At 39.4% G+C, this 16,959-nt stretch overlaps 17 non-coding genes across 17 annotated transcripts; all 17 read left to right on the top strand.

The window, feature by feature from the left end:
* Window positions 1-757: 757 nt before the first annotated feature.
* Window positions 758-829, top strand: TRNAQ-CUG (transfer RNA glutamine (anticodon CUG)). The gene has a single exon. It is a non-coding gene; the product is annotated as a tRNA-Gln (tRNA).
* Window positions 830-1,129: 300 nt separating this feature from the next.
* TRNAQ-UUG (transfer RNA glutamine (anticodon UUG)) lies at window positions 1,130-1,201 on the top strand. Its single transcript has one exon. It is a non-coding gene; the product is annotated as a tRNA-Gln (tRNA).
* A 1,045-nt stretch (window positions 1,202-2,246) lies between these two features.
* TRNAQ-UUG (transfer RNA glutamine (anticodon UUG)) lies at window positions 2,247-2,318 on the top strand. The gene has a single exon. It is a non-coding gene; the product is annotated as a tRNA-Gln (tRNA).
* A 2,164-nt stretch (window positions 2,319-4,482) lies between these two features.
* TRNAQ-UUG (transfer RNA glutamine (anticodon UUG)) lies at window positions 4,483-4,554 on the top strand. Its single transcript has one exon. It is a non-coding gene; the product is annotated as a tRNA-Gln (tRNA).
* Window positions 4,555-4,855: 301 nt separating this feature from the next.
* On the top strand, window positions 4,856-4,927 carry TRNAQ-UUG (transfer RNA glutamine (anticodon UUG)). The gene has a single exon. It is a non-coding gene; the product is annotated as a tRNA-Gln (tRNA).
* A 671-nt stretch (window positions 4,928-5,598) lies between these two features.
* Window positions 5,599-5,670, top strand: TRNAQ-UUG (transfer RNA glutamine (anticodon UUG)). Its single transcript has one exon. It is a non-coding gene; the product is annotated as a tRNA-Gln (tRNA).
* A 671-nt stretch (window positions 5,671-6,341) lies between these two features.
* On the top strand, window positions 6,342-6,413 carry TRNAQ-UUG (transfer RNA glutamine (anticodon UUG)). The gene has a single exon. It is a non-coding gene; the product is annotated as a tRNA-Gln (tRNA).
* Window positions 6,414-6,712: 299 nt separating this feature from the next.
* TRNAQ-UUG (transfer RNA glutamine (anticodon UUG)) lies at window positions 6,713-6,784 on the top strand. The gene has a single exon. It is a non-coding gene; the product is annotated as a tRNA-Gln (tRNA).
* A 1,043-nt stretch (window positions 6,785-7,827) lies between these two features.
* On the top strand, window positions 7,828-7,899 carry TRNAQ-UUG (transfer RNA glutamine (anticodon UUG)). The gene has a single exon. It is a non-coding gene; the product is annotated as a tRNA-Gln (tRNA).
* Window positions 7,900-8,200: 301 nt separating this feature from the next.
* On the top strand, window positions 8,201-8,272 carry TRNAQ-UUG (transfer RNA glutamine (anticodon UUG)). Its single transcript has one exon. It is a non-coding gene; the product is annotated as a tRNA-Gln (tRNA).
* A 671-nt stretch (window positions 8,273-8,943) lies between these two features.
* TRNAQ-UUG (transfer RNA glutamine (anticodon UUG)) lies at window positions 8,944-9,015 on the top strand. The gene has a single exon. It is a non-coding gene; the product is annotated as a tRNA-Gln (tRNA).
* A 671-nt stretch (window positions 9,016-9,686) lies between these two features.
* On the top strand, window positions 9,687-9,758 carry TRNAQ-UUG (transfer RNA glutamine (anticodon UUG)). The gene has a single exon. It is a non-coding gene; the product is annotated as a tRNA-Gln (tRNA).
* Window positions 9,759-10,430: 672 nt separating this feature from the next.
* On the top strand, window positions 10,431-10,502 carry TRNAQ-UUG (transfer RNA glutamine (anticodon UUG)). Its single transcript has one exon. It is a non-coding gene; the product is annotated as a tRNA-Gln (tRNA).
* Window positions 10,503-11,531: 1,029 nt separating this feature from the next.
* On the top strand, window positions 11,532-11,603 carry TRNAQ-UUG (transfer RNA glutamine (anticodon UUG)). Its single transcript has one exon. It is a non-coding gene; the product is annotated as a tRNA-Gln (tRNA).
* A 1,046-nt stretch (window positions 11,604-12,649) lies between these two features.
* TRNAQ-CUG (transfer RNA glutamine (anticodon CUG)) lies at window positions 12,650-12,721 on the top strand. The gene has a single exon. It is a non-coding gene; the product is annotated as a tRNA-Gln (tRNA).
* Window positions 12,722-14,863: 2,142 nt separating this feature from the next.
* On the top strand, window positions 14,864-14,935 carry TRNAQ-CUG (transfer RNA glutamine (anticodon CUG)). The gene has a single exon. It is a non-coding gene; the product is annotated as a tRNA-Gln (tRNA).
* A 1,415-nt stretch (window positions 14,936-16,350) lies between these two features.
* On the top strand, window positions 16,351-16,422 carry TRNAQ-CUG (transfer RNA glutamine (anticodon CUG)). The gene has a single exon. It is a non-coding gene; the product is annotated as a tRNA-Gln (tRNA).
* The last annotated feature ends 537 nt before the right edge of the window (window positions 16,423-16,959 follow it).

The raw sequence follows: 16,959 nt of genomic DNA, 5'->3' as shown, positions 1-16,959 counted from the left end.
ATGCAGTATTACAGGCCCTATGGTGTAATGGTTAGCAATCTGGAATTTGAATCCTGCGATCCGAGTTCAAATATCGGTAGGACCTTCGTATATTTTGGTATGATATATCGCCGAGATAAACATCGATATATACAAACTTGCGGCGCAGGAGGAATGCGACGTGCCCTCACGCCAATCTGTAATAAATCCTTCCTTAAAATCATCATCTGATGGCAGTTCCTAAAACAATAATACCTTTCATGATATCAATGCGTGAGAAGGTGTCAATGTCTGAATGACGCACAGGTATTTGAATTGCATTGGTCATCTCAGTTGAAAGGATTTTTATCTTTCTGAGTAATGTTTGTTTTCACCATAGAAATATTTATTAGAATGCAGTATTACAGGCCATATGGTGTAATAGTTAGCACTCTGGACTTTAAATCCAGCGATCCGAGTTCAAATATCGGTAGGACTTTCGTTTATTTTGGTATGATATATCGCCGAGATAAACATCGATATATACAAACTTGCGGTGCGGGAGGAATGCGACGTGCCCTCACGCCAATCTGTAATAAATCCTTCCTTAAAATCATCATCTGATGGCAGTTCCTAAAACAATAATACCATTCATGATATCAATGCGTGAGAAGGTGTCAATGTCTGAGTGACGCACAGGTATTCGAATTGCATCGGTCATCTCAGTTGAAAAGATTTTTATCTTTCTGAGTAATGTTTATTTTCACCATAGAAACGTATATTGGAAGGAAGTATTACAGGTCCTATGGTGTAATGGTTAGCACTCTGGACTCTGAATCCAGCGATTCGAGTTCAAATCTCGGTAGGACCTTCGTTTATTTTGGTATGATATATCGCCGAGATAAACATCGATATATACAAACTTGCGGCGCAGGAGGAATGCGACGTGCCGTCACGCCAATCTTTAATAAATCCTTCCTTAAAATCATCATCTGATGGCAGTTCCTAAAACAATAATACCTTTCATGATATCAATGCGTGAGAAGGTGTCAATGTCTGAGTGACGCACAGGTATTCGAATTGCATTGGTCATCTCAGTTGAAAGGATATTTATCTTTCTGAGTAATGTTTTATTTCACCATAGAAATGTATATTAGAATGCAGTATTACTGGCCCTATGGTGTAATGGTTAGCACTCTGGACTTTGAATCCAGCGATCCGAGTTCAAATCTCGGTAGGACCTTCGTTTATTTTGGTATGATATAACGCCGAGATAAACATCGATATATACAAAACTTGCGGCGCAGGAGGAATGCGACGTGCCCTCACGCCAATCCGTAATAAATCCTTCCTTAAAATCATCATCTGATGGCAGTTGCTAAAACAAAAATACCATTCATGATATCAATGCGTGGGAAGGTGTCAATGTCTGAGTGACGCACAGGTATTCGAATTGCATCGGTCATCTCAGTTGAACGGAATGTTATCTTCCTGAGTAATGTTTGTTTTCACCATAGAAATGTATATTAGAATGCAGTATTACAGGCCCTATGGTGTAATGCTTAGCAATCTGGAATTTGAATCCTGCGATCCGAGTTCAAATAGCGGTAGGACCTTCGTATATTTTGGTATGATATATCGCCGAGATAAACATCGATATATACAAACTTGCGGCGCAGGAGGAATGCGACGTGCCCTCACGCCAATCTGTAATAAATCCTTCCTTAAAATCATCATCTGATGGCAGTTGCTAAAACAATAATACCATTCATGATATCAATGCGTGAGAAGGTGTCAATGTCTGAGTGACGCTCAGGTATTCGAATTGCATCGGTCATCTCAGTTGAAAGGATTTTTATCTTTCTGAGTAATGTTTGTTTTCACCATAGAAATGTATATTGGAAGGATGTATTACAAGTCCTAAGGTGTAATGGTCAGCTCTCTGGACTTTGAATCCAGCGATCCGAATTCAAATCTCGGTAGGACCTTCGTTTATTTTGGTATGATATATCGCCGAGATAAACATCGATATATACAAACTTGCGGCGCAGGAGGAATGCGACGTGCCGTCACGCCAATCTTTAATAAATCCTTCCTTAAAATCATCATCTGATGGCAGTTCCTAAAACAATAATACCTTTCATGATATCAATGCGTGAGAAGGTGTCAATGTCTGAGTGACGCACAGGTATTCGAATTGCATTGGTCATCTCAGTTGAAAGGATTTTTATCTTTCTGAGTAATGTTTGTTTTCACCATAAAAATGTATATTGGAAGCAAGTATTACAGGTCCTATGGTGTAATGGTTAGCACTCTGGATTTTGAATCCAGCGTTCCGAGTTCAAATCTCGGTAGGACCTTCGTTTAAATTGGTATGATATATCGCCGAGATAAACATCTATATATACAAATTTGCGGCGCAGGAGGAATGCGACGTACCCTCACGTCAATCTGTAATAAATCCTTCCTTAAAATCATCATCTGATGGCAGTTGCTAAAACAATAATACCATTCATGATATTAATGGGTGAGAAGGTGTCAATGTCTGAATGACGCACAGGTATTCGAAATGCATCGGTCATCTCAGTTGAAAAGATTTTTATCTTCCTGAGTAATGTTTTTTTTTCACCATAGAAATGTATATTAGAATGCAGTATTACAGGCCCTATGGTGTAATGGTTAGCAATCTGGACTCTGAATCCAGCGATTCGAGTTCAAATCTCGGTAGGACCTTCGTTTATTTTGGTATGATATAACGCCGAGATAAACATCGATATATACAAAACTTGCGGCGCAGGAGGAATGCGACGTGCCCTCACGCCAATCTGTAAAAAATCCTTCCTTAAAATCATCATCTGATGGCAGTTGCTAAAACAAAAATACCATTCATGATATCAATGCGTGGGAAGGTGTCAATGTCTGAGTGACGCACAGGTATTCGAATTGCATCGGTCATCTCAGTTGAAAGGAATTTTATCTTCCTGAGTAATGTTTGTTTTCACCATAGAAATGTATATTAGAATGCAGTATTACAGGCCCTATGGTGTAATGGTTAGCAATCTGGAATTTGAATCCTGCGATCCGAGTTCAAATATCGGTAGGACCTTCGTATATTTTGGTATGATATATCGCCGAGATAAACATCGATATATACAAACTTGCGGCGCAGGAGGAATGCGACGTGCCCTCACGCCAATCTGTAATAAATCCTTCCTTAAAATCATCATCTGACGGCAGTTGCTAAAACAATAATACCATTCATGATATTAATGCGTGAGAAGGTGTCAATGTCTGAGTGACGCACAGGTATTCGAATTGCATCGGTCATCTCAGTTGAAAGTATTTTTATCTTTCTGAGTAATGTTTGTTTTCACCATAGAAATGTATATTGGAAGGAAGTATTACAGGTCCTATGGTGTAATGGCTAGCACTCTGGAATTTGAATCCAACGATCTGAGTTCAAATCTCGGTAGGACCTTCGTTTATTTTGGTATTATATATCGCCGAGATAAACATCGATATATACAAACTTGCGGCACAGGAGGAATGCGACGTGCCCTCTCGCCAATCTGTAATAAATCCTTCCTTATAATCATCATATGATGGCAGTTGCTAAAACAAGAATACCATTCATGATATTAATGCGTGAGAAGGTGACAATGTCTGAATGACGCACAGGTATTCGAAATGCATCGGTCATCTCAGTTGAAATGATTTTTCTCTTCCTGAATAATGTTTTTTTTTTCACCATAGAAATGTATATTAGAATGCAGTATTACAGGCCCTATGGTGTAATGGTTAGCAATCTGGACTCTGAATCCAGCGATTGGAGTTCAAATCTCGGTAGGACCTTCGTTTATTTTGGTATGATATATCGCCGAGATAAACATCGATATATACAAACTTGCGGCGCAGGAGGAATGCGACGTGCCCTCTCGCCAATCTGTAATAAATCCTTCCTTAAAATCATCATCTGAGGGCAGTTGCTAAAACAAAAATACCATTCATGATATCAATGCGTGGGAAGGTGTCAATGTCTGAGTGACGCACAGGTATTCGAATTGCATCGGTCATCTCAGTTGAAAGGATTTTTATCTTTCTGAGTAATGTTTGTTTTCACCATAGAAACGTATATTGGAAGGAAGTATTCCAGGTCCTATGGTGTAATGGTTAGCACTCTGGACTTTAAATCCAGCGATCCGAGTTCAAATATCGGTAGGACCATCGTTTATTTTGGTATGATATATCGCCGAGATAAACATCGATATATACAAACTTGCGGCGCAGGAGGAATGCAACGTGCCCTCTCGCCAATCTGTAATAAATCCTTCCTTAAAATCATCATCTGATGGCAGTTCCTAAAACAATAATACCATTCATGATATCAATGCGTGAGAAGGTGTCAATGTCTGAGTGACGCACAGGTATTCGAAATGCATCGGTCATCTCAGTTGAAAGGATTTTTATCTTTCTGAGTAATGTTTGTTTTCACCATAGAAATGTATATTGTAAGCAAGTATTACAGGCCCTATGGTGTAATGGTTAGCACTCTGGACTTTGAATCCAGCGATCCGAGTTCAAATCTCGGTAGGACCTTCGTTTATTTTGGTATGATATAACGCCGAGATAAACATCGATATATACAAAACTTGCGGCGCAGGAGTAATGCGACGTGCCCTCACGCCAATCTGTAATAAATCCTTCCTTAAAATCATCATCTGATGGCAGTTGCTAAAACAATAATACCATTCATGATATTAATGCGTGAGAAGGTGTCAATGTCTGAGTGACGCACAGGTATTCGAATTGCATCGGTCATCTCAGTTGAAACGATTTTTATCTTTCTGAGTAATGTTTGTTTTCACAATAGAAATGTATATTGGAAGGAAATATTACAGGCCCTATGGTGTAATGGTTAGCACTCTGGACTTTGAATCCAGCGATCCGAGTTCAAATCTCGGTAGGACCTTCGTTTATTTTGGTATGATATATCGAAGAGATAAACATCGATATATACAAACTTGCGGCGCAAGAGGAATGCGACGTGCCCTCACGCCAATCTGTAGTAAATCCTTCCTTAAAATCATCATCTGATGGCAGTTGCTAAAACAATAATTCCATTCATGATATTAATGCGTGAGAAGGTGTCAATGTCTGAATGACCCACAGGTATTCGAAATTCATCGGTCATCTCAGTTGAAAGGATTTTTATCTTTCTGAGTAATGTTTGTTTTCACCATAGAAATGTATATTGGCAGGAAGTATTACTGGCCCTATGGTGTAATGGTTAGTACTCTGGACTTTAAATCCAGCGATCCGAGTTCAAATCTCGGTAGGATCTTCGTTTATTTTGGTATGATATATCGCCGAGATAAACATCGATATATACAAACTTGCGGCGCAGGAGGAATGCGGCGTGCCCTCAAACCAATCTGTAATAAATCTTCCTTAAAATCATCATCTGATGGCAGTTGCTAAAACAATAATACCATTCATGATATTAATGCGTGCGAAGGTGTCAATGTCTGAGTGACGCACAGGTATTCGAATTGCATCGGTCATCTCAGTTGAAACGATTTTTATCTTTCTGAGTAATGTTTGTTTTCACAATAGAAATGTATATTGGAAGGAAGTATTACAGGCCCTATGGTGTAATGGTTAGCACTCTGGACTTTGAATCCAGCGATCCGAGTTCAAATCTCGGTAGGACCTTCGTTTATTTTGGTATGATATATCGACGAGATAAACATCGATATATACAAACTTGCGGCGCAAGAGGAATGCGACGTGCCCTCACGCCAATCTGTAGTAAATCCTTCCTTAAAATCATCATCTGCTGGCAGTTGCTAAAACAATAATTCCATTCATGATATTAATGCGTGAGAAGGTGTCAATGTCTGAATGACCCACAGGTATTCGAATTTCATCGGTCATCTCAGTTGAAAGGATTTTCATCTTTCTGAGTAATGTTTGTTTTCACCATAGAAATGTATATTGGCAGGAAGTATTACTGGCCCTATGGTGTAATGGTTAATAATCTGGACTTTAAATCCAGCGATCCGAGTTCAAATCTCGGTAGGATCTTCGTTTATTTTGGTATGATATATCGCCGAGATAAACATCGATATATACAAACTTGCGGCGCAGGAGGAATGCGGCGTGCCCTCAAACCAATCTGTAATAAATCTTCCTTAAAATCATCATCTGATGGCAGTTGCTAAAACAATAATACCATTCATGATATTAATGCGTGAGAAGGTGTCAATGTCTGAGTGACGCACAGGTATTCGAATTGCATCGGTCATCTCAGTTGAAACGATTTTTATCTTTCTGAGTAATGTTTGTTTTCACAATAGAAATGTATATTGGAAGGAAGGATTACAGGCCCTATGGTGTAATGGTTAGCACTCTGGACTTTGAATCCAGCGATCCGAGTTCAAATCTCGGTAGGATCTTCGTTTATTTTGGTATGATATATCGCCGAGATAAACATCGATATATACAAACTTGCGGCGCAGGAGGAATGCGGCGTGCCCTCAAACCAATCTGTAATAAATCTTCCTTAAAATCATCATCTGATGGCAGTTGCTAAAACAATAATACCATTCATGATATTAATGCGTGAGAAGGTGTCAATGTCTGAGTGACGCACAGGTATTCGAATTGCATCGGTCATCTCAGTTGAAACGATTTTTATCTTTCTGAGTAATGTTTGTTTTCACAATAGAAATGTATATTGGAAGGAAGTATTACAGGCCCTATGGTGTAATGGTTAGCACTCTGGACTTTGAATCCAGCGATCCGAGTTCAAATCTCGGTAGGACCTTCGTTTATTTTGGTATGATATATCGACGAGATAAACATCGATATATACAAACTTGCGGCGCAAGAGGAATGCGACGTGCCCTCACGCCAATCTGTAGTAAATCCTTCCTTAAAATCATCATCTGCTGGCAGTTGCTAAAACAATAATTCCATTCATGATATTAATGCGTGAGAAGGTGTCAATGTCTGAATGACCCACAGGTATTCGAAATTCATCGGTCATCTCAGTTGAAAGGATTTTCATCTTTCTGAGTAATGTTTGTTTTCACCATAGAAATGTATATTGGCAGGAAGTATTACTGGCCCTATGGTGTAATGGTTAATAATCTGGACTTTAAATCCAGCGATCCGAGTTCAAATCTCGGTAGGATCTTCGTTTATTTTGGTATGATATATCGCCGAGATAAACATCGATATATACAAACTTGCGGCGCAGGAGGAATGCGGCGTGCCCTCAAACCAATCTGTAATAAATCTTCCTTAAAATCATCATCTGATGGCAGTTGCTAAAACAATAATACCATTCATGATATTAATGCGTGAGAAGGTGTCAATGTCTGAGTGACGCACAGGTATTCGAATTGCATCGGTCATCTCAGTTGAAACGATTTTTATCTTTCTGAGTAATGTTTGTTTTCACCATAGAAACGTATATTGGAAGGAAGTATTCCAGGTCCTATGGTGTAATGGTTAGCACTCTGGACTTTAAATCCAGCGATCCGAGTTCAAATCTCGGTAGGACCATCGTTTATTTTGGTATGATATATCGCCGAGATAAACATCGATATATACAAACTTGCGGCGCAGGAGGAATGCAACGTGCCCTCTCGCCAATCTGTAATAAATCCTTCCTTAAAATCATCATCTGATGGCAGTTCCTAAAACAATAATACCATTCATGATATCAATGCGTGAGAAGGTGTCAATGTCTGAGTGACGCACAGGTATTCGAAATGCATCGGTCATCTCAGTTGAAAGGATTTTTATCTTTCTGAGTAATGTTTGTTTTCACCATAGAAATGTATATTGTAAGCAAGTATTACAGGCCCTATGGTGTAATGGTTAGCACTCTGGACTTTGAATCCAGCGATCCGAGTTCAAATCTCGGTAGGACCTTCGTTTATTTTGGTATGATATAACGCCGAGATAAACATCGATATATACAAAACTTGCGGCGCAGGAGTAATGCGACGTGCCCTCACGCCAATCTGTAATAAATCCTTCCTTAAAATCATCATCTGATGGCAGTTGCTAAAACAATAATACCATTCATGATATTAATGCGTGAGAAGGTGTCAATGTCTGAGTGACGCACAGGTATTCGAATTGCATCGGTCATCTCAGTTGAAACGATTTTTATCTTTCTGAGTAATGTTTGTTTTCACAATAGAAATGTATATTGGAATGAAATAATACAGGCCCTATGGTGTAATGGTTAGCACTCTGGACTTTGAATCCAGCGATCCGAGTTCAAATCTCGGTAGGACCTTCGTTTATTTTGGTATGATATATCGAAGAGATAAACATCGATATATACAAACTTGCGGCGCAAGAGGAATGCGACGTGCCCTCACGCCAATCTGTAGTAAATCCTTCCTTAAAATCATCATCTGATGGCAGTTGCTAAAACAATAATTCCATTCATGATATTAATGCGTGAGAAGGTGTCAATGTCTGAATGACCCACAGGTATTCGAAATTCATCGGTCATCTCAGTTGAAAGGATTTTTATCTTTCTGAGTAATGTTTGTTTTCACCATAGAAATGTATATTGGCAGGAAGTATTACTGGCCCTATGGTGTAATGGTTAGTACTCTGGACTTTAAATCCAGCGATCCGAGTTCAAATCTCGGTAGGATCTTCGTTTATTTTGGTATGATATATCGCCGAGATAAACATCGATATATACAAACTTGCGGCGCAGGAGGAATGCGGCGTGCCCTCAAACCAATCTGTAATAAATCTTCCTTAAAATCATCATCTGATGGCAGTTGCTAAAACAATAATACCATTCATGATATTAATGCGTGAGAAGGTGTCAATGTCTGAGTGACGCACAGGTATTCGAATTGCATCGGTCATCTCAGTTGAAACGATTTTTATCTTTCTGAGTAATGTTTGTTTTCACAATAGAAATGTATATTGGAAGGAAGTATTACAGGCCCTATGGTGTAATGGTTAGCACTCTGGACTTTGAATCCAGCGATCCGAGTTCAAATCTCGGTAGGACCTTCGTTTATTTTGGTATGATATATCGACGAGATAAACATCGATATATACAAACTTGCGGCGCAAGAGGAATGCGACGTGCCCTCACGCCAATCTGTAGTAAATCCTTCCTTAAAATCATCATCTGCTGGCAGTTGCTAAAACAATAATTCCATTCATGATATTAATGCGTGAGAAGGTGTCAATGTCTGAATGACCCACAGGTATTCGAAATTCATCGGTCATCTCAGTTGAAAGGATTTTCATCTTTCTGAGTAATGTTTGTTTTCACCATAGAAATGTATATTGGCAGGAAGTATTACTGGCCCTATGGTGTAATGGTTAATAATCTGGACTTTAAATCCAGCGATCCGAGTTCAAATCTCGGTAGGATCTTCGTTTATTTTGGTAAGATATATCGCCGAGATAAACATCGATATATACAAACTTGCGGCGCAGGAGGAATGCGGCGTGCCCTCAAACCAATCTGTAATAAATCTTCCTTAAAATCATCATCTGATGGCAGTTGCTAAAACAATAATACCATTCATGATATTAATGCGTGAGAAGGTGTCAATGTCTGAGTGACGCACAGGTATTCGAATTGCATCGGTCATCTCAGTTGAAACGATTTTTATCTTTCTGAGTAATGTTTGTTTTCACAATAGAAATGTATATTGGAAGGAAGGATTACAGGCCCTATGGTGTAATGGTTAGCACTCTGGACTTTGAATCCAGCGATCCGAGTTCAAATCTCGGTAGGACCTTCGTTTATTTTGGTATGATATATCGACGAGATAAACATCGATATATACAAACTTGCGGCGCAAGAGGAATGCGACGTGCCCTCACGCCAATCTGTAGTAAATCCTTCCTTAAAATCATCATCTGATGGCAGTTGCTAAAACAATAATTCCATTCATGATATTAATGCGTGAGAAGGTGTCAATGTCTGAATGACCCACAGGTATTCGAAATTTATCGGTCATCTCAGTTGAAAGGATTTTTATCTTTCTGAGTAATGATTGTTTTCACCATAGAAATGTATATTGGCAGGACGTATTACTGGCCCTATGGTGTAATGGTGAGTACTCTGGACTTTAAATCCAGCGATCCGAGTTCAAATCTCGGTAGGATCTTCGTTTATTTTGGTATGATATATCGCCGAGATAAACATCGATATATACAAACTTGCGGCGCAGGAGGAATGCGACGTGCCCTCACGCCAAACTGTAATAAATCCTTCCTTAAAATCATCGTCTGAGGGCAGTTGCTAAAACAATAATACCATTCATGATATCAATGCGTGAGAAGGTGTCAATGTCTGAGTGACGCACAGGTATTCGAATTGCATCGGTCATCTCAGTTGAAAGGATTTTTATCTTTCTGAGTAATGTTTGTTTTCACCATAGAAACGTATATTGGAAGGAAGTATTACAGGTCCTATGGTGTAATGGTTAGCACTCTGGACTTTGAATCCAGCGATCCGAGTTCAAATCTCTGTAGGACCTTCGTTTATTTTGGTATGATATATGCTGAAATAAACATCGATATATACAAACTTGGGGCGCAGGAGGAATGCGACGTGCCCTCACGCCAATCTGTAATAAATCCTTCCTTAAAATCATCATCTGAGGGCAGTTCCTAAAACAATAATACCATTCATGATATCAATGCATGAGAAGGTGTCAATGTCTGAGTGACGCACAGGTATTCGAATTGCATTGAAAGGATTTTTCTTTCTGAGTAATGTTTATTTTCATCATAGAAATGTATATTGGCAGGAAGTATTACAGGCCCTATGGTGTAATGGTTAGCACTCTGGACTTTCAATCCAGCGATCCCAGTTCAAATATCGGTAGGACCTTCGTTTATATTGGTATGATATATCGCCGAGATAAACATCGATATATACAAACTTGCGGCGCAGGAGGAATGCGACGTGCCCTCACGCCAATCTGTAATAAATCCTTCCTTAAAATCATCATCTGATGGCAGTTCCTAAAACAATAATACCATTCATGATATCAATGCGTGAGAAGGTGTCAATGTCTGAGTGACGCACAGGTATTCGAATTGCATTGGTCATCTCAGTTGAAATGATTTTTATCTTTCTGAGTAATGTTTGTTTTCACCATAGAAATGTATATTGGAAGGAAGTATTACAGGTCCTATGGTGTAATGGTTAGCACTCTGGAATTTGAATCCAACGATCCGAGTTCAAATCTCGGTGGGACCTTCGTTTATTTTGGTATGATATATCGCCGAGATAAACATCGATATATACAAACTTGCGGCGCAGGAGGAATGCGACGTGCCCTCTCGCCAATCTGTAATAAATATATTCCTTAAAATCATCATCTGATGGCAGTTGCTAAAACAATAAAACCATTCATGATATCAATGCATGAGAATGTGCCAATGGCTGAGTGAAGCACAGGTATTCGAATTGCATCGGTCATCTCATTTGAAAGGATTTTTATCTTTCTGAGTAATGTTTGTTTTCACCATAGAAATGTATAAAGGAATGAAGTATTACAGGTCCTATGGTGTAATGGTTAGCACTCCGGACTTTGAATCCTGCTATCCGAGTTCAAATCTCGGTAGGACCTTCCTTTATTTTGGTATGATATATCGCCGAGATAAACATCGATATATACAAACTTGCGGCGCAGGAGGAATGCGACGTGCCCTCTCGCCAATCTGTAATAAATCTATTCCTTAAAATCATCATCTGATGGCAGTTGCTAAAACAATAAAACCATTCATGATATCAATGCGTGAGAAGGTGCCAATGGCTGAGTGAAGCACAGGTATTCGAAATGCATCGGTCATCTCAGTTGAAAGGATATTTATCTTCCTGAGTAATGTTTTTTTTTCACCATAGAAATGTATATTAGAATGCAGTATTACAGGCCCTATGGTGTAATGGTTAGCACTCAGGACATTGAATCCAGCGATCCCAGTTCAAATCTCGGTAGGACCTTCGTTTATTTTGGTATGATATATCGCCGAGATAAACATCGATATATACAAACTTGCGGCGCAGGAGGAATGCGACGTGCCCTCACGCCAATCTGTAATAAATCCTTCCTTAAAATCATCATCTGATGGCAGTTCCTAAAACACTAATACCATTCATGATATCAATGCGTGAGAAGTTGTCAATGTCTGAGTGACGCACAGGTATTTGAATTGCATCGGTCATCTCAGTCGAAAGGATTTTTCTCTTTCTGAGTAATGTTTGTTTTCACCATAGAAACGTATATTGGAAGGAAGTATTACAGGTCCTATGGTGCAATGGTTAGCACTCCCGACTTTGAATCCAGCGATTTGAGTTCAAATCTCGGTAGGACCTTCGTTTATTTTGGTATGATATATCGCCGAGATAAACATCGATATATACAAACTTGCGGCGCAGGAGGAATGCGACGTGCCCTCACTCCAATCTGTAATAAATCCTTCCTTAAAATCATCATCTGATGGCAGTTGCTAAAACAATAATACCATTCATGATATCAATGCGTGAGAAGGTGTCAATGTCTGAGTGACGCACAGGTATTCGAATTGCATCGGTCATCTCAGTTGAAAGGATTATTATCTTTCTGAGTAATGTTTGTTTTTACCATAGAAATGTATATTGGAAGGAAGTATTACAGGCCCTATGGTGTAATGGTCAGAACTCTGGACTCTGAATCCAGCGATCCGAGTTCAAATCTCGGTAGGACCTTCGTTTATTTTGGTATGATATATCGCCGAGATAAACATCGATATATACAAACTTGCGGCGCAGGAGGAATGCGACGTGCCCTCACGCCAATCTGTAATAAATCCTTCCTAAAAATCATCATCTGAGGGCAGTTGCTTAAACAATAATACCATTCATGATATCAATGCGTGAGAAGGTGTCAATGTCTGAGTGACGCACAGGTATTCGAAATGCATCGGTCATCTCAGTTGAAAGGATTTTTATGTTTCTGAGTAATGTTTGTTTTCACCATAGAAATGTATAAAGGAATGAAGTATTACAGGTCCTATGGTGTAATGGTTAGCACTCTGGACTTTGAATCCTGCTATCCGAGTTCAAATCTCGGTAGGACCTTCGTTTATTTTGGTATGATATATCGCCGAGATAAACATCGATATATACAAACTTGCGGCGCAGGAGGAATGCGACGTGCCCTCACGCCAATCTGTAATAAATCCTTCCTTAAAATCATCATCTGAGGGCAGTTGCTAAAACAATAATACCATTCATGATATCAATGCGTGAGAAGTTGTCAATGTCTGAGTGACGCACAGGTATTCGAATTGCATCGGTCATCTCAGTCGAAAGGATTTTTCTCTTTCTGAGTAATGTTTGTTTTCACCATAGAAACGTATATTGGAAGGAAGTATTACAGGTCCTATGGTGCAATGGTTAGCACTCCCGACTTTGAATCCAGCGATTCGAGTTCAAATCTCGGTAGGACCTTCGTTTATTTTGGTATGATATATCGCCGAGATAAACATCGATATATACAAACTTGCGGCGAGGAGGATGCGACGTGCCCTCTCGCCAATCTGTAATAAATCCTTCCTTAAAATCATCATCTGATGGCAGTTCCTAAAACAATAATACCATTCATGATATCAATGCGTAAGAAGGTGTCAATGTCTGAGTGACGCACAGGTATTCGAATTGCATTGAAAGGATTTTTTCTTTCTGAGTAATGTTTGTTTTCACCATAGAAATGTATATTGGAAGGAAGTATTACAGGCCCTATGGTGCAATGGTTAGCAATCTGGACTCTGAATCCAGCGATCGGAGTTCAAATCTCGGTAGGACCTTCGTTTATTTTGGTATGATATATCGCCGAGATAAACATCGATATATACAAACTTGCGGCGCAGGAGGAATGCGACGTGCCCTCACGCCAATCTGTAATAAATCCTTCCTTAAAATCATCATCTGACGGCAGTTGCTAAAACAATAATACCATTCATGATATTAATGCGTGAGAAGGTGTCAATGTCTGAATGACGCACAGGTATTCGAAATTCATCGGTCATCTCAGTTGAAAGGATTTTTATCTTTCTGAGTAATGTTTCTTTTCACCATAGAAATGTATATTGGCAGGAAGTATTACAGGCCCAATGGTGTAATGGTTAGTACTCTGGACTTTAAATCCAGCGATCCGAGTTCAAATCTCGGTAGGATCTTCGTTTATTTTGGTATGATATATCGCCGAGATAAACATCGATATATACAAACTTGCGGCGCAGGAGGAATGCGAAGTACCCTCACGCCAATCTGTAATAAATCTTCCTTAAAATCATCATCTGATGGCAGTTGCTAAAACAATAATACCATTCATGATATCAATGCGTGAGAAGGTGTCAATGTCTGAGTGACGCACAGGTATTCGAATTGCATCGGTCATCTCAGTTGAAAAGAATATTATCTTTCTGAGTAATGTTTCTTTTCACCATAGAAATGTATATTGGCAGGAAGTATTACAGGCCCAATGGTGTAATGGTTAGTACTCTGGACTTTAAATCCAGCGATCCGAGTTCAAATCTCGGTAGGATCTTCGTTTATTTTGGTATGATATATCGCCGAGATAAACATCGATATATACAAACTTGCGGCGCAGGAGGAATGCGAAGTACCCTCACGCCAATCTGTAATAAATCTTCCTTAAAATCATCATCTGATGGCAGTTGCTAAAACAATAATACCATTCATGATATCAATGCGTGAGAAGGTGTCAATGTCTGAGTGACGCACAGGTATTCGAATTGCATCGGTCATCTCAGTTGAAAAGAATTTTATCTTTCTGAGTAATGTTTGTTTTTACCATAGAAATGTATATTGGAAGGAAGTATTATAGGCCCTATGGTGTAATGGTCAGAACGCTGGACTCTGAATCCAGCGATCCGAGTTCAAATCTCGGTAGGACCTTCGTTTATTTTGGTATGATATATCGCCGAGATAAACATCGATATATACAAACTTGCGGCGCAGGAGGAATGCGACGTGCCCTCACTCCAATCTGTAATAAATCCTTCCTTAAAATCATCATCTGATGGCAGTTCCTAAAACAATAATACCATTCATGATATCAATGCGTGAGAAGGTGTCAATGTCTGAGTGACGCACAGGTATTCGAATTGCATCGGTCATCTCAGTTGAAAGGGTTTTTATCTTTCTGATTAATGTTTGTTTTCACCATAGGAACGTATATTGGAAGGAAGTATTACAGGCCGTATGGTGTAATGGTTAGCACTCAGGACTTTGAATCCAGCGATCCCACTTCAAATCTCGGTAGGACCTTCGTTTATTTTGGTATGATATATCGCCGAGATAAACGTCGATATATACAAACTTGCGGCGCAGGAGGAATGCGACGTGCCCTCACGCCAATCTGTAATAAATCCTTCCTTAAAATCATCATCTGAGGGCAGTTGCTAAAACAATAATACCATTCATGATATCAATGCGTGAGAAGTTGTCAATGTCTGAGTGACGCACAGGTATTCGAATTGCATCGGTCATTTCAGTTGAAAGGATTTTTCTCTTTCTGAGTAATATTTGTTTTCACAATAGGAACGTATATTGGAAGGAAGTATTACATGTACTATGGTGTAATGGTTAGCACTCTGGACTTTGAATCCAGCGATCCGAGTTCAAATCTCTGTAGGACCTTCGTTTATTTTGGTATGATATATCGACGAGATAAACATCGATATATACAAACTTGCGGCGCAAGAGGAATGCGACGTGCCTGCGCGCCAATCTGTAATAAATCCTTCCTTAAAATCATCATCTGATGGCAGTTGCTAAAACAATAATACCATTCATGATATCAATGCGTGAGAAGGTGTCAATGTCTGAGTGACGCACAGGTATTCGAATTGCATCGGTCATCTCAGTTGAAAAGAATATTATCTTTCTGAGTAATGTTTCTTTTCACCATAGAAATGTATATTGGCAGGAAGTATTACAGGCCCAATGGTGTAATGGTTAGTACTCTGGACTTTAAATCCAGCGATCCGAGTTCAAATCTCGGTAGGATCTTCGTTTATTTTGGTATGATATATCGCCGAGATAAACATCGATATATACAAACTTGCGGCGCAGGAGGAATGCGAAGTACCCTCACGCCAATCTGTAATAAATCTTCCTTAAAATCATCATCTGATGGCAGTTGCTAAAACAATAATACCATTCATGATATCAATGCGTGAGAAGGTGTCAATGTCTGAGTGACGCACAGGTATTCGAATTGCATCGGTCATCTCAGTTGAAAAGAATTTTATCTTTCTGAGTAATGTTTGTTTTTACCATAGAAATGTATATTGGAAGGAAGTATTATAGGCCCTATGGTGTAATGGTCAGAACGCTGGACTCTGAATCCAGCGATCCGAGTTCAAATCTCGGTAGGACCTTCGTTTATTTTGGTATGATATATCGCCGAGATAAACATCGATATATACAAACTTGCGGCGCAGGAGGAATGCGACGTGCCCTCACTCCAATCTGTAATAAATCCTTCCTTAAAATCATCATCTGATGGCAGTTCCTAAAACAATAATACCATTCATGATATCAATGCGTGAGAAGGTGTCAATGTCTGAGTGACGCACAGGTATTCGAATTGCATCGGTCATCTCAGTTGAAAGGGTTTTTATCTTTCTGATTAATGTTTGTTTTCACCATAGGAACGTATATTGGAAGGAAGTATTACAGGCCGTATGGTGTAATGGTTAGCACTCAGGACTTTGAATCCAGCGATCCCACTTCAAATCTCGGTAGGACCTTCGTTTATTTTGGTATGATATATCGCCGAGATAAACGTCGATATATACAAACTTGCGGCGCAGGAGGAATGCGACGTGCCCTCACGCCAATCTGTAATAAATCCTTCCTTAAAATCATCATCTGAGGGCAGTTGCTAAAACAATAATACCATTCATGATATCAAT

This window comes from Saccoglossus kowalevskii, chromosome 11, assembly GCF_978046115.1.
Source record: "Saccoglossus kowalevskii chromosome 11, keSacKowa6.1, whole genome shotgun sequence".
Classification (NCBI taxonomy): domain Eukaryota; kingdom Metazoa; phylum Hemichordata; class Enteropneusta; family Harrimaniidae; genus Saccoglossus; species Saccoglossus kowalevskii.
Note: the sequence above shows the minus strand (reverse complement) of the source record. Positions and strands in the feature narration are given on the sequence as shown.